Source organism: Lontra canadensis, unplaced genomic scaffold (assembly GCF_010015895.1).
Source record: "Lontra canadensis isolate GAN:19392208 unplaced genomic scaffold, GSC_riverotter_1.0 scaffold56, whole genome shotgun sequence".
Lineage (NCBI taxonomy): Eukaryota > Metazoa > Chordata > Mammalia > Carnivora > Mustelidae > Lontra > Lontra canadensis.
In genome coordinates, this window is record NW_022631050.1 from 3,936,008 (window position 1) to 3,950,595 (window position 14,588).

At 39.3% G+C, this 14,588-nt stretch overlaps 1 long non-coding RNA gene across 1 annotated transcript in view; it reads right to left on the minus strand.

The window, feature by feature from the left end:
- Positions 1 to 1,323: 1,323 nt before the first annotated feature.
- Positions 1,324 to 14,588, minus strand: part of LOC116878198 — a 69,460-nt gene continuing 56,195 nt past the window's right edge. Inside the window, exons 2-3 of the long non-coding RNA XR_004384789.1 lie at positions 5,798 to 5,915; positions 1,324 to 1,398 (exon numbers count right to left, since the gene is read on the minus strand). This is a non-coding gene — a long non-coding RNA (uncharacterized LOC116878198). The remainder of the gene's footprint in view (positions 1,399 to 5,797; positions 5,916 to 14,588) is intronic.

A 14,588-nucleotide genomic window follows, 5' to 3' on the forward strand; every position in this document is an offset into this window, starting at 1 on the left:
ACTCTTCCCTTCCACCTCTTGAACTGGAGAAACAGTTAGCTAATAAGAGGCTAAATGAGCCTTAGAGTATAGAGAAGCTGGAATCCTTAAATTATTTAAATTGAAAAATGGCTGGTTTTACAATCAGAAAAACTCAAGTGGACCATAAGCCCTACTTGATTGTCCCCTCCTTATCTGGATGATCTTGTAATGACAGCTGGAGTTATCTGCCATCAGCATCACTGTCCACAAAAGCTTCTACTCTCTCTGCTCAACTCTTCAGCAGCCCTGGGGAGCTGGAGCTGTTTCAGGGGAGAGGGCCCTGGAGGATTGGAAACTTTATTAAAATGCAAAGCTGTCTCTAGTGACATAAAAGCTCAGTAAAAAGTGATGGATCTAAGACCGCAGAGCCAGAAATGATCGACAGAATGAAAAAGTGAGATTTCATATACCGACATCAAAAGGCTAGGGTCAGTGTAAAATAAAAAGCAACATGAAATAAAACAGCAGTGTAATATACAGAGCAAGAGATGGAGGGGAAGCAAAACACCACGTTTCACCATGAGTAGTGCAACAGAGGTCAGTATCAGACTGGTCCCTTGCAGAATTCGGCCTCAGGAAGTAGCCCTCTGGCATGGATTGTGGGAAGTCAGGACAGCTGGCAGCTTTGAAAGGTTAAGGAAGCACCCCCCAAATATTCCTGATTTTCTCTTGGTAAGCAATTCATTCTTGAACTGTCATCCATGAATTTTCGGAGACTCTCTGTTACTAATAGAATTATTACTACTAATAGACAGTAATAAGAGGCCATCACCCTTTGGCTTGAAATCTGGAAGTGGCCCTTCACTTCATTTGCCAAATAACCATGAGGAATCTAATCTTCTAAATATATTTTAAGTGTATTTGCCCAATTTGATACATCGTTCTACAAAATAAGATCTTAAATTTACTTGACACTTTGTCCATTTAACTTCAAGGATTCCATGTTGATTACTCACTAATAAGTTGGAATATTGAAATGAAAATTGAGGCACTAAAATATATAACAATTAAGTAATTTGTTGTAAACGAGGAAAATTAAAAACAAGGCTCACTTTCAATTTGAGTATACTAAGCTCTTCATAAATCCCTCTTCCTTTATTTTGCTTCAAAATTACTTATTAGAAAAAAAATCACTCTGAGCACAAAAAGTCATAATTAATATTCAAAATACTTGGAGCTCATGAAAACCAAGGTAGTATGTTCCCTTTTGTACTTCACAGCTTTGAAAGCATTTCTTAAGAAAGATTTGTTAACCATCCCATCACCACCTAATAACTACCAACGACCATTTATTGAGTGCTTACCGTATTTCTCCCCAGCTCTTCTCCCTTTTCCAAGCCTTGTCATCAAACCTAATTTTCACTTCTGCTCAGGAACCTGGAGAAGGAAAAAAAGAAAAAAAAAAGTATTGATCTAAATTACCCAACTGGTAATTTCTCTTTTTATGCAACTAGAAATTTTGGTTAGCAAATGAAAAACAAAAACAAAACAAAACAAAAAAATGACTAAATGAAGTACCCCATTTCTTCAAATTCAGCAGAAGACATTAAGATTACTGGTTGGATCACAGTTATTCCAAGTATGAGTAGAACCCCCGCCCCCAAGTACGTAATACTTTTGTCCTTATTTTTCCTAAAAATATTGTGTTTACACTTGACATGTTTATAAACCAAATTTTTGTGATGAGAAAAGATTGGCAGAATTACTTAAGATGTTTTTTCCATGTTCCGTTAGGAGATGGCTTAGGATGTGACCTTGTAAACAAGCTTCCTTCTCCGATGTGAAAAAACAAGGTCTTCTCTGTCCCCAAAAAAGAGACCAGGCACCAGAAAACAGAGAGGCCCCTTTGTCCCGCTCTCCCCTCACCCCCATTAGTATGCACTGCTGCAAACTTGAGGCCCAGTGAGGAACTTCTTTGACTTGGGTGGTTGGTTTGTGCAAGCTCCCAACCTTTGTTCCACAGGGACACTCATGTCAAATGATAGTCCTTCATAGGAACTGTACCTCCTCCATGTTCCCTCATTCAGGACAGTGTATTGTAGTGCAAGTGAGTGAAAGCAGTGCTATTATAAGGATAACCCTGAGCTTGCTGGAATTCATTCTTAAATAGATCATGTGGAAACCCCAGAGCTTTATTACTATTTCACATTTCTTTTTTTTTTTTTTAAAGATTTTATTTATTTAACAGAGAGAGAGAGAGCACAAGCAGGAGTAGCTTCAAGCAGAGGGAGAGGGAGAAGCAGAGTCCCTGCTAAGCAAGGAGCCCAATGTGGGGCTCGATCCCAGAACCCCCTGGGATCATGACCTGAGCCAAAGGCAGACGCCCAACCAACTGAGCCACCCAGGTGTCCCTATTTTATGTTTCTTATAACATATTTCAATCACAGCTGATCATGACATACCAGAGATCATGACACTGGGGTTGAAAAGTATCCACTTCATCAAATTGGCAACCAAACTGGCAGAACTAATAGATGATAATAGATGCTTAGATTCCTGGGGCCAACCCAAGGTCTGAGAGGGTGCTCTGAATCAACTCAGATTCTTCGGAATCTTTGTGCAAATGACAGGACTAAATGGTACTGCTCTGCCGCTTTCAGCCTGGTGCACCTTGCACCCAATGGGTTCAACAGCCTCGAGTTTTGGGGCAGGGCAAGACAAAGTATATTTACATTAAACTAGGATTTAAATAAGCATAAGATAACAAATACTGTTAACAACATGAGATTCATTTTATGGGTCATGATGAAATGTTTGTCTTTTTATTGGTTATGTTATTGGCATGTGTTAACTTGGACTTTGCATTGAAAACAAAATTGGGGTGCCTGGGTGGCTCAGTCGATTAAGTGTCTGACTCTTCATTTTGGCTCAGGTTATGATCTCAGGGTCCTGGATTCCAGGCCCGAGTCAGGCTCCACGCTCAGCCGGGAATCTGCTTGAGGATTCTCTCTCCCTCTCCTTCTGCCCATTGCCCCACCTACGTGCTTGCTTTCTCTCTCAAATAAACAAACAAATCTTTTTTAAAAAATTGTTAAATAAAGAAGCAGGCCAATACTGGGGGTGCCTGGCTGGCTCAGTCAGTGGAGTGTGTGACTCTTGATATCAGGGTTGTGGGTTTGAGCCCCATGTTTTATAGAGATTGCTTAAAATAAAATCTTTAAAAAAAAAAGAAAAGAAAAGGCCAATAGTGATACTATATCGCGGACAAGTTAAATCAGAATCTCTGAGAATGGGTCCTAGGTATCAATATTTTAAAGGTCCACAGATAATTCCGATGTGTAACCGAGGTTGAGAACCACTAGTCTAAGGAAGGGAAAAGGGTGGAAGAGGGAGATCAATCTAGAGAGAGATGCTGAAATTGTGGTGATCCAGTTGTAACTGGTGTTATTTAGATTTGTCAGCCTGGTATTCTGAGAGCTGCTGGGGACACTGGAGATGGGCCTAACACATGTCCAGATCGTAGTCACTCCCTGCCTGTCTCTGTGCATCTGTCCTTGAAGCCTATACCCCTGGGAGTCAAGGAGAGAAGTGGTGACTTCTCCACAGCTATAGAATTCTCTCAGAACTGATTCAGTAAAACCTTTCTCTACTTCTCTTTCTTTAGAGGCAGATCAAAGTAGAGAGTTCTGGGCCTACTACAAACTTCCTCAGAATAGACAGATTCAGAGCAGAGTTTAAAAAAATAATATAGGATGTCTACTGTGAGTAAAGTACTGACTTAATCCTCATTACAACCCCATCAGGCAGATATTAGATGTGCCTCCATTTTACAGATGAAGATACTGACAAACAGCCATGTAAGAGGGCTGCCTGAGGTCATACAGCTAATGTATATCTAAGTCTGGACATTTACTCTAAGACAGATGGAAAACTGACCAAGGGTCACCCTCGCTATTCATGGACAGCTGTCTGTGTCAAAAGAATCTTCCATTCATTAGATAGAGAATCAAATTAGTATGCTAATTGTGTTCTTTGCAAGTATGTGTAAGCAAGCATTATACTCACAGACATAGGAAAGAATCTTAGTATTCAGATACCAGTATGGTATGTGTCCTCTTTTGAAACATCTCATGACCCATTTAAGTCCATTGGAGTTTCTTTGATTGAAAAAAAAAAAATGTGTTTGGAATAGCTAAGAGAACACAGCATATACATCTAAGCTCAAGCTCACATGAAACCTTTGGAAACCAGATATGTGTCCTTGTTACAACATTTCTGGAAAATGGAAATCCTCTTGAATTCGTAGTGGTAGGAAAGGAAAAGAAAATTACATTTGGTTTGTTCTCCCTATGAAGCCCTAGAGTGGGATAGTGTCACTGGGATTGACATCAACTCTAAACATCTGGAGCCATCTGTTTCCTATTTTGTAAACTTCTTTCCACCAGAAATTGCTAGCTACCTAAAGAAACAGTCTAAGGTACGATGAGCCCTCAGCCAGTTTGAAGAACGCCATTTATCTTCTGTTGACTCATCAAGCATTGCCTTGTGTCTATTACCTTAGGTTCTGTTGCTCTAGCTCCTTCTTCTTTAACTCTTTCCCAGCTTACTGGCACATCTTGTCCCTCTCCCATCCTTTCCCTCTCAGCGACCTTATTCCCTGTCCCTCTACCCTCTGGGCCAAAACCTGCTCTCAGATCCTTCATTCATATGAAGGTAAAGGTGGTTGGTAACAGCTAAAAATAGTTATGATTTCTGGGGTGATAGGCACTTTAACAGAGATCAAATCCTTTAAGCTACAAGGGCAATGTTCTTGTGACATAATTATAGGCAGTGGTTCTCTGGAGAATGATGATACCTCTCCAGCCTTGCCCCTCCCCTGGCTGCCTGCTGTTTTCCTGAAAAGGTCAATGCCTTTCATGTTTTTATTCCAAGTGCTTGGCATGGTGAACAGCATATTTGGTGCTCAGTAATGAAGGAAGCGCTGGCCTGAGGAAAATACATTGCAACAATAAAGATGCCCTGACACAGATGAAGGGGAAGATGTTGGATTCATTTTGAGACAAAATTCCATAGGAAGAAGCCAGAGAGAGCAATAAGAGGAGATAACCTAGTACCATCATTTGAACTCTCCGAGAAGACCGTGTCAGTTATGAGAGACTTCTGAGAGTTCCAGCCATTCCTCATATCTAGAAACCTGGTTTTACGTAGCATCTCTGCTGCATTGCAATTTGTTGTTTTTGAGTTGCACACAAAGTGGGATAAAGAGTAAATGAGTCATTCCAAAAATATTTGTTAAGCACCTATTATGAACCAGAAATGCTGCTAGCTAGGCACTGTAGAGTTGCTGTCCTCATGCAGCGAACATTCTACCTAAAGAGTCTAATGTGAAAGCATTAATTATGAAGTTCGGTATTTAATCAGAGTTATATTGAGTGCTACAAAGGAAAATTGCAGGGTACTAAGAAAGCATGGAGTAGAGGGATACGACCTAACACAACAGGTCAGGCAAAACTCCTCAGAGGGAAAAAAAAGTCAGTTAAGCTTATTCCTGAAGGATGAGTGGGAGTTAGCTAGGCAGAGAATTCATAAAAGGAGTGGACATTCCTAATAAACGTTTGATCCTGAGAATAGTCTTGGTTCCATTTCTTGATGTTGCCTGGCTAGAAAACATGTTGAGGTCTTTGAGAGTAGCTACTTATTCAATCAAGGCTCTGAATTTGGACAAAAGAAAATATTGGCGTAAAGAAAAGAATCATTTCCATAGATGTCAACAACTTCACGAGACACACACATGTGTACTGTGATCACACCCATTGCTATTTTTCTGTGCTCTCACCTGGATTGTTAGCATGAATGCCCAGTGGACATACCCCAGCAGCACTCTTGAGGCCAGCAGCTTTCACATTCTGAAATGTCCACAGACTAGACTGTCTGTATAGCTCTATCCAGAAACTCTGGGTGGAAGAAAAGGAGTTAGGAAAAAAGAAATGAGTCAAGGAACAGAAAACCTCAGAGAGGGCCTGGTCTATGCTAGCCTGGTCTGTCAGACCATCCCACCCTTCTTTTATTTAATATGGAGCCAATACTTTGTATATCTGCAAAAAAGACATTCCCAAGCTCATTGTGCCATTTTATACATCATCTTCCCTTGCTCCTCTTCTTCAGCTAATGAAATTCTTTTTCCTAAAAACTCAGTTCTGGCATCTTATCCTCTTATCCCACTGTCCCAATCTAATTTAGATATCCCTCCTTTGTGCTCTCATACCATGCTGCACTTTTATACCTTATCACAGCTATATTATAATAATTGATTTACTTATCTGACTTATCTACTTCGTGAGGGAGTAAGTTCCTTAAGGGCAAGACTCATGTTTTAATCATTTTCATATCCCTAGTCCCTAGAAGAGTACTTAAAAATCCACTGAATGAATTAATGTTCATGCATGATAGTTACTTTTCCTTTCTTAGCCTCTGGAGAGATGTGGAGACCTAGATTTTGCATATCTGGTAAATAAGCCTGGATTTGTATGTAGGAAACTTTTGACCCATGCCAGTCTGAAATTCTCCATTTGTAGATAAGCCTGTTGTAGTTACCTTAACTGGGTTGGTTTCTACAGCCTTTCTTTGAAAACATCTTAAGAACTAATAATAACCAGTATACATGGTCCAGCTCACCAGTACATCAGTTAAGAACAAGATTGGTTTTGATATTCAGCACTGAATAAGATAGAACCATAGGCATTTGTCTATTTTAGTCAATGCACTTTAAATAATTTCCATATTTCATATTAGAAAAGGCATCATTTTGAAGCTAGAAGCAAGGAAAGTATTAACTGTACCTAGCAGGATATGGCCACATAGTAAGTACTTAAGTATTTATTTAATGAGAAAAGGAAAAGATACATTAAAACAGAAATAATTGGATGCATTATGAATACAGCACAATTCACAAGAATCCTCAAGCCATGAGTTAGAATAAGGGACTTATCATTGGCAAAAATGACAAAGCCATCAAACATAAAATATAAAAGTTATTGGAGAGGTACCTGGGCGGCTTAGTCAGTTAAGGGTCCAACTCTTGATTTTGGCTCAGGCCATGATCTCAGAGTCATGAGATCAAGTCCACGACAGGCTCTGTGATCAAAGGAGAGTCTGTTGAGATTCTCTCTTTCCCTCTCTCTGTACCCTTCCCCCAACTCGTGCGCTTTCCCTCACTCTCTGTCTCTCTCAAATAAATAAATAAAATCTTTAAAAAATTATTTAAAAATAGAAGCTATTGGAAGATCACATCTTCCAACCAAACAAGATCCAAGTATCATTCAAATAATGAAAAAGAAGAGTACATTAAAAAAAAAAAAAAAGCTAATCTGGAGAAGGCAACTGTTTGATATATGAGGAGAATGTATTCTAAACTCAAGAGAAATCCCCATACAAGCCAATCTTTCTCCTCATCCCTCCCTGCCACATACAACTACCGTCCCCACATGCACAGGTCATGGGTGTCTTGTCTCCTTGTTTTCCTGAAATAATCTGATTTGAAAAAGAAGATGTTTAGAGATGAGAGTAAGGGAAGAGAAAGTTTCCTCTAGCTGAAATTCTCCATCCTTCCCTGCCTATGATTCTTCAAGGTAGGCATAATTCATTGCCACCTCCTCTATGAAAGCCTTCTCTGATCTATGAGAGCCCCCAACTAATTGCCCATTTCCTCTGCTCTCCCTCTACAGTTTACCTCTTCCCCTCCTTTGCAACTTATTCCACGATCTTTTATTGTAGTTGCCTACATCTACCTATACCTGTCCTTCCTCGAGAAAGGGAGCTTTTGAAAGAGGGGTTGTTTCTCATTTATCTTCATACCCCACTATCCCTCTCGAGCTCTCCATTCCTAACCTCGAGCCTGGCAAAAAGTAGGAATGCGGATAATGTTTGTTGGATGAAGGCAGGGAAGAAGGAAAGAAGAAAAAAAAAAAAAGGAAGGAAGTTTATTTCTGGAGAAAAGAGCCTTTGCCTTCTTTCCTCAAAATATTATCTCTTTCTAAAATCAGGGCAGCCCGTTTCCTTTCCCTAGGCGTTAGGGTATGTGCCCTTGAACACCTTAGTTTGGCAAAGAGCCCAAATTCCATCTCCAACCAGCTGAGTCACTTTCAGTTTCTTTGTGGTTCATTCATGCTTTTCCCCTTCATTGACACATTAACATTTCATGGTGAGTGGGCCCTGTTCAGCTAGCGGCCCCTCTCAGCCCCCACACCTCTAAGCTGTCCTCACTTCACTAGTTCCCAATTGCCTGCCTCTCGGGGGGCTCTGTCATTGTCAGCATATAGCTGGAGGAGCTGTTGGTTCGCCGTTGCCATACTTAAGTTTTTATTATTAACAACGCGAGCCAAACTCAGAATGAGAGCCCTCTGCCAGAGGCGATCTTCTCTTACGTGTTCTCCTCAGAAGCACCTTGGTTGTTTTAAGAAAATGAGAGAAAAATAGATGGTGAAAGAACTGGGCAAATCTAATATTTGCTTCATTTGGTATCCTGTCAAAATCTCTCATTTTTTATTTTCCTCCAATACCTGTACAAATCTTACCTCCATGCCCTCTACAACCAGGACTTCTGAAGCATTACTTCGATCTTATTTTGTACGTCAGCAATTTCTACCCTAACCTCGAGACAAGCAATAATCCGTGAACAAATTTTAGCAATTAAAGATCTAACATCTCTAAGCATGGCATACAAGTTTCTGTTTATTGATTTTGAAAAGGAAATTGCATGTGCCTGTGCGCGTGCGCGCGCACACACACACACACACGCGCGCGCGCGCGCGGATTTGTTACAAGCTTAGCATTTCAAGATTTACTTTTGTATCTTGGGCCCTTAGTAGGTGCTCAATAACTCCCTGCTGACACAGTGATTAGTTTTAGTAGCTCCCTGTTATTTCCAGAGACACAGCATTTTCCAGACTTTCCTGATCAACAAATGAAATGTAGCTTTTCTTAAAGCTGTGGAAATAGAATAATTCATATTGCGAGGTTATTTATTACCAGCCAGACCCTCATCTTGCTCTACAGGGCTCTGATAATCACCTATTTCAGAAGCCATTAGCCTTCTGTGTGTTGCAAAGCACTCTTCACCATAACGTGTCTATGCCTTTGTATTCTAGGGGAAGGAATGGTGTGTACTGGAGTAACAGACCTCTGTTGACCAAGTAAGAAAGTCTTTGATGCACAAATAGTACATTTAACTGCTTTTATTTGATAGTGTTGAAATTAAACAGTGTATGGAATCCCTGCCCAGGTATGGAAACATATAAAACCTCTGAGAATATGTACATTAATTCAGATGCTTAAAATTATAGAAACACAGACGTATAAGAAAAATATGCATTGAAAAAATGTAACAATCAGGGCTTAGGCACTTACAGGAGGACAGCAGGAGTTGGATTTAACTTATTGATTTTAGAACCACCATGGAAAAAAAAGGCGAAATATTGCCTTTCCTGTTTTCAGATAATAATGACTGTTGTTGCAAATTATAAAATTTAATTAGCTATATAAATGCCAGAGGAACAAATAGTGTGCTATTGTCTTGATATCTTTCCAGAAATTAGTCTTTTAAAATAAATTTGCCATATTAATCATCTAAAAATATTTTTGATCACTGAATTAATAGTTTGCAGCCTGTTTTCAGGTACTCATTGCCATAGGTGATTGCTTCTTAATTACTACATGGGCTCTTTCTATTCACTCATATTAATTCATGTTTTCTGGCACAGTCCCAAAAGGCAGCCTTGCCCTATATCTTCTAATTACTTCTATAATTGAATTTGCCCACTTTTTCTAACCTATTTTTTAAACTGACTGTGTTTGTTCATGGTTTATTGTGTCTTTTTTGTGTCAGTTCTCTGCAAGCAGAATGTACATTGATTCTTTCCTCGTTTCTCATTAATTTTCAAGAGCTTTGCTGCATGTCTGTTTTCTCAGTCTGTCAGACCTATTGCTAAACCAAAAAAAAAAAAAAAAGGACTCTTATTATTAAAGGTTAGGTAAAATAGACTGAAGTTAATTAATTCATTAGTAACTCTGAGCCAATTACTGAAGCCTTCTCTTATTTATATACTTGTTAACAAGACAGAAATGAGAAAGGCCAATTACAGGCACATGTCCTTCAGAAGTTCAGCAAACCCAGAGCTTATGCATTTATTGACACCCCTCCAAAAAATTTTCAGTTTATATATTACTTGGGTGACATTGCATTTACAAATTATCAGCTAACCCCCTATTCCATTCTATTAATAAATTTTAAAAGATTTTACCCCCATCCATAGAAATCTTTAATAATATGCCTAATATTACTAAATTCTTCTAAAATCATCTCAAGGAGTATTGCTTAGCCTTAGCCATTACAAAAATAGAAGAAATTTGACTTGTTTTCTGATTTTACTATTTTGTACCTTCCAAGCTACTTCCATTCTTGAAATGGGATAATTGACTCGCAGATCTCATATATTAGAACCCTCTAAAGTATGTTTTACCTGATTTTTATTGAATATGCCCAAACTTTACAATGTGTGGAAAGACCATTTTTCCCCAGACTTTTCCTGGCGACCAACATAAAAATTTTACCTGCCTCATCCCTACACACCACCTGCACTATACGTACTATATCCATTACCTCCCCTTCCCTGCCTGAGAAATATTTTGTTATATTAACAGGGCTTTGGAGGGAAGGGGGCCAATGACTGATTAGTTTCTGTACATCTGCATTCTTTATATATGTTGCTGTCAGCGTGGAACCAACAAATCAACAGAGTCAATTGACACTAATGTCTCAATAAGTTGGTTGTTGGACTGAATTAAAACTAATTTGAGTGTTTGGTTTTGGTTTTGGTTTATTTTTCTTAACCTCATGTGGACACAGATTTCCACAGATAAGTGATGCCGTAATAATGCCCAACAGTTGAGGTTTTCCTCAGTCCCAAATGTATTTGAGTATAATTGATTATTTCATAGCCTAATAATGACCATCACAGCACCCCAGAATAAGCAGATGATTAGTCCAGGTCCTTGATTCTTAGAAGACCAGAGGAGAACAGTTTAAAAATGTGCCATGTACCTTGTCGGGAAGCCTTTCTTAATACTTCTCCCATCTGAAGTTAACACCTGCCTGCCTCTGAATTGCCACACTCTCTTATTTATAGCTATCTTATGGAACATTTTACTTTCTACCCTGGATTAGAATGAACTGTATCTTTCTCTCTGCTGTATTATTCCCTAATTGAAGAAATAAGTGACTGACCAGCAGTCAGCCCAGTGTCTGGCAAGTAATTGGCCCTCAGTGAATATGTGCCAAAAGAATTCAGGATGAGGAATCCATAATTTCTCTTTCACGTGTCCAATGTCTAATCTCCCTCGCTGTCTAGGCTCACTAAAGAATCTCATGCTTGAAATCAGTTAATGTATCTTAGTTTTCTGTGGTAACTGCAATAAATTGGTAACAAATGTTCCATTATTAATTCATTATGTAGGCTTCTCTGCTCCAAGATTAAAAATCTATACTAATTTTTCCACAGATGAACTGTTTCTCATTCCTTTAATTACTACATGACTTTTTTTTTTTTTTAATGGCTTTATGGACCTTAAGTTTGTTATTTGGGGCCAAGACCACACAGGCCCTTGTTGGTCTTCAAATTCCATGTGCACCATGGTCTCTGTATTTTCAGAAACACCTATGTGAAACACAAATTAGGTTTCTTGGACTCCTTCACTCCTTAACCCATCAGTTCTTCATGTACCTGCTTCAGTGAAGCTGGTTTTCCTTCAGCAAACTTGTGTATATTGCCCTGCCTTTCTTTCATTTTACCCTTCCTTCCTTCCTTCCTTCCCTTTTTCCTCCTTCCTCCTTCTTTCCTTCAGCAAACTTGTGTATATTGCCCTGCCTTTCTTTCATTTTACCCTTCCTTCCTTCCTTCCCTTTTTCCTCCTTCCTTCTTTCTTTCCTTCTTTCCTTCCTTATTTCCTCCTTCTACCCCTCTTTCCCTCCCTTCCTTCCTTTTCTCCCTTCTTCTCTTCCTTCCTTCCTTTCTTTTCTTTTTTTTTCTTTCTTTCTCCCTCTTTTTTCCTTCTTTTCTTCCTTCTTTTTTCTTCTTTATTCTTTGAAATAAGGTGCTTCATCGCTCTATCTTCTAATAACACTACTTCCTATTGTATAATGATCTCCCACTATACCAGCTTTCTTCACAGACACCATCTCATTTGCTTCCTACAGGCCAAGTATTATGCAGATGAAGAAGCTAAAATTCAGAGAGATTAAGTGGCTTACCCAAGGCCACACAGCTAGATACAATTTCAGGTTTTTAATTCTTTACTTGATTTACCTATGAGAACAAAATCCAGAAGGCCCTCTTTTCTTAGTTGATTCTTACCTTTTGTGGAAGGAAATTACATAATGTCTCCCAAACAGTGTGAGTCAGCTGAATGACTTTCTCCAGCAATTATATCAGTCATTACAAAAAGGGAAATGTGACCTGGTACTTCCATGTGCCTACATCGTCCTGTGAACATGCAGATTCTGATTCAGTGCATCTGAATTTCTAATGCGCTCTCAGGGATCTGGGAGGGGAGTGTGCTGCCACCCGTCCATAGACCTCACTTGGAGTAGTCAGGTCTGGTGGACAGAGTGCGGTTCGGGAATTGGAGAGACTTGATTCAAGTCCTGGTTCTTCTGTTTATTATGACTTTGTGCAAGCTACTTAGCCCTCGTGAGCCTCAGTGTTTTCAACCTTAAAATGAGGACAATAATATATATCTTACTCCCTGAAAACCAGGGAAATTGACTTTTAGTGAATGGGCCTATTTCTGTCCACACTACTGTCTGATTACATTCTTCCTAAGTTCTCCCTGCACTGAGAGACTTGCAAGAAGCCTCACTGCCTGGTGAATTATGTATAAATTCCTCCCCCTGAGCCTCAAACCTCCTGGGCTATAGGCAACGTCACCTTTCTAGCTTATCTCTCCTTGTTTTCTACTCATACCTTACTTGTAGCTAACACATCAGATTTCCTACTTCTGATTCACCTTTGTCCCACCCAACCCTCATCTCATCCACAGAAATTCTATCCTTTCTCAAAGTCCTTTCTCCAATCCCAAGTTCTTACTAGGAGCATTTTTTTTAAAGATTTTATTTATTTATTTGACAGACAGAGATTGCAAGTAGACAGAGAGGCAAGTAGAGAGAGAGGAAAGGCAGCAGGCTCCCTGCTGAGCAAGGAGCCAGATGCGGGGCTAGATCCCAGGGATCATGACTTCTGAGCCGAAGGCAGAGGCTTTAACCCACTGAGCCACCCAGGCACCCCACTAGGAGCATTTTTGCTGCTGCCCACCCCCCCGCCCGACTCCCAGCTCCTATTTGTATGTCCCTCTGGCATTCAAATCCTCACAATATTCCATTTTTAATCTTTGGGTGGTTTCTTTTGTATTCTATCTTATGTTCTATTTATTTCTGTAGTTAATCTCTTTCCTATTATACTCTACTTTCCATGAGGATGGGGAACAAGTACTCAGATATCACAATGGTAAGAGCATAGCTTTGGGGCACACAGACCTGGGTAGGTACCTCACCTCTGCCGTTTGCCAGCACAAGCCACCTTAACCTGTCTGAGCCCCAGTTTTCTCATCTTAAAAGTAGGTGCCAGTGCTACCTAGCTTACAGAGTTACTGGGAAGAAATGTTATCTATAAAACACCTCACACAGTATCCAGTGCAAAGTGAGGGCTCATGTCAGCGAAATTGAATAGATGAGAACTGACTCTGTAATCCCAGCACAACTCAGACATTCATTCTAGTGTGTGAGCAACTGGACCCAAGCCCGGGCTTCCGACTTGGGTGAGCATTTTCACATTTTCTTTTCTGGCTATGTTTAGGTCGGTGTAAAGTCTTATCAGAATATTCCATATTCAGTCTTGTTCAAATCAAACTATATTTGTTGTTCTAGTACCAGTCGGTATAAAGTGATAATGAATGTTGGTTATATGTACGGTATGGTTAAAAAAAAAAAAGTCATGTATTTTAGTTCAACTTGGGTTTGAATACAAGCTGCCACTCTCTAGCAATTTCTCTGATCTCTCTGAAATACAACAATCTCAGAATTTGGGATGTTATTCATTTTCTTCTTTATATTTATCTGTATTCTGAGGATTTTTAAAAATAAAGAGCATATTATTTCTGTAGCCCACAGACAATAATAATATTCTCTTGAGTGATAGTGATAACTTTCAGTGCCCCAAATCTCCACTTTTATAAGTCTAATTCACATACATGTTTCTCAGTTTTGCTTGACTGTTCCTTTTTTCTGTGAATTTAAATATTTTATTTGAGTAATTGCTAAGGGGCTGTAATTGCATTCTTTTTTAATTCTTATCAACTAATTAAAAAAAACTAAATAGATCAACAAACTGTATCATCATCATTCAGTTTAACCTTTTAGGGGATTTTTTTTTAATTTTTTTAAATAACTACAAGTTAAATGTTGTCAGTGTAGCAAAAGTTGACTCAATGCCTAGACATAGTGCAAGAGATGGATCCAAGTTGCATCTAAACTTAGGGCAGTCAAAGGCAAAGTCACAGCTAAGTCAATATGTTGCTTT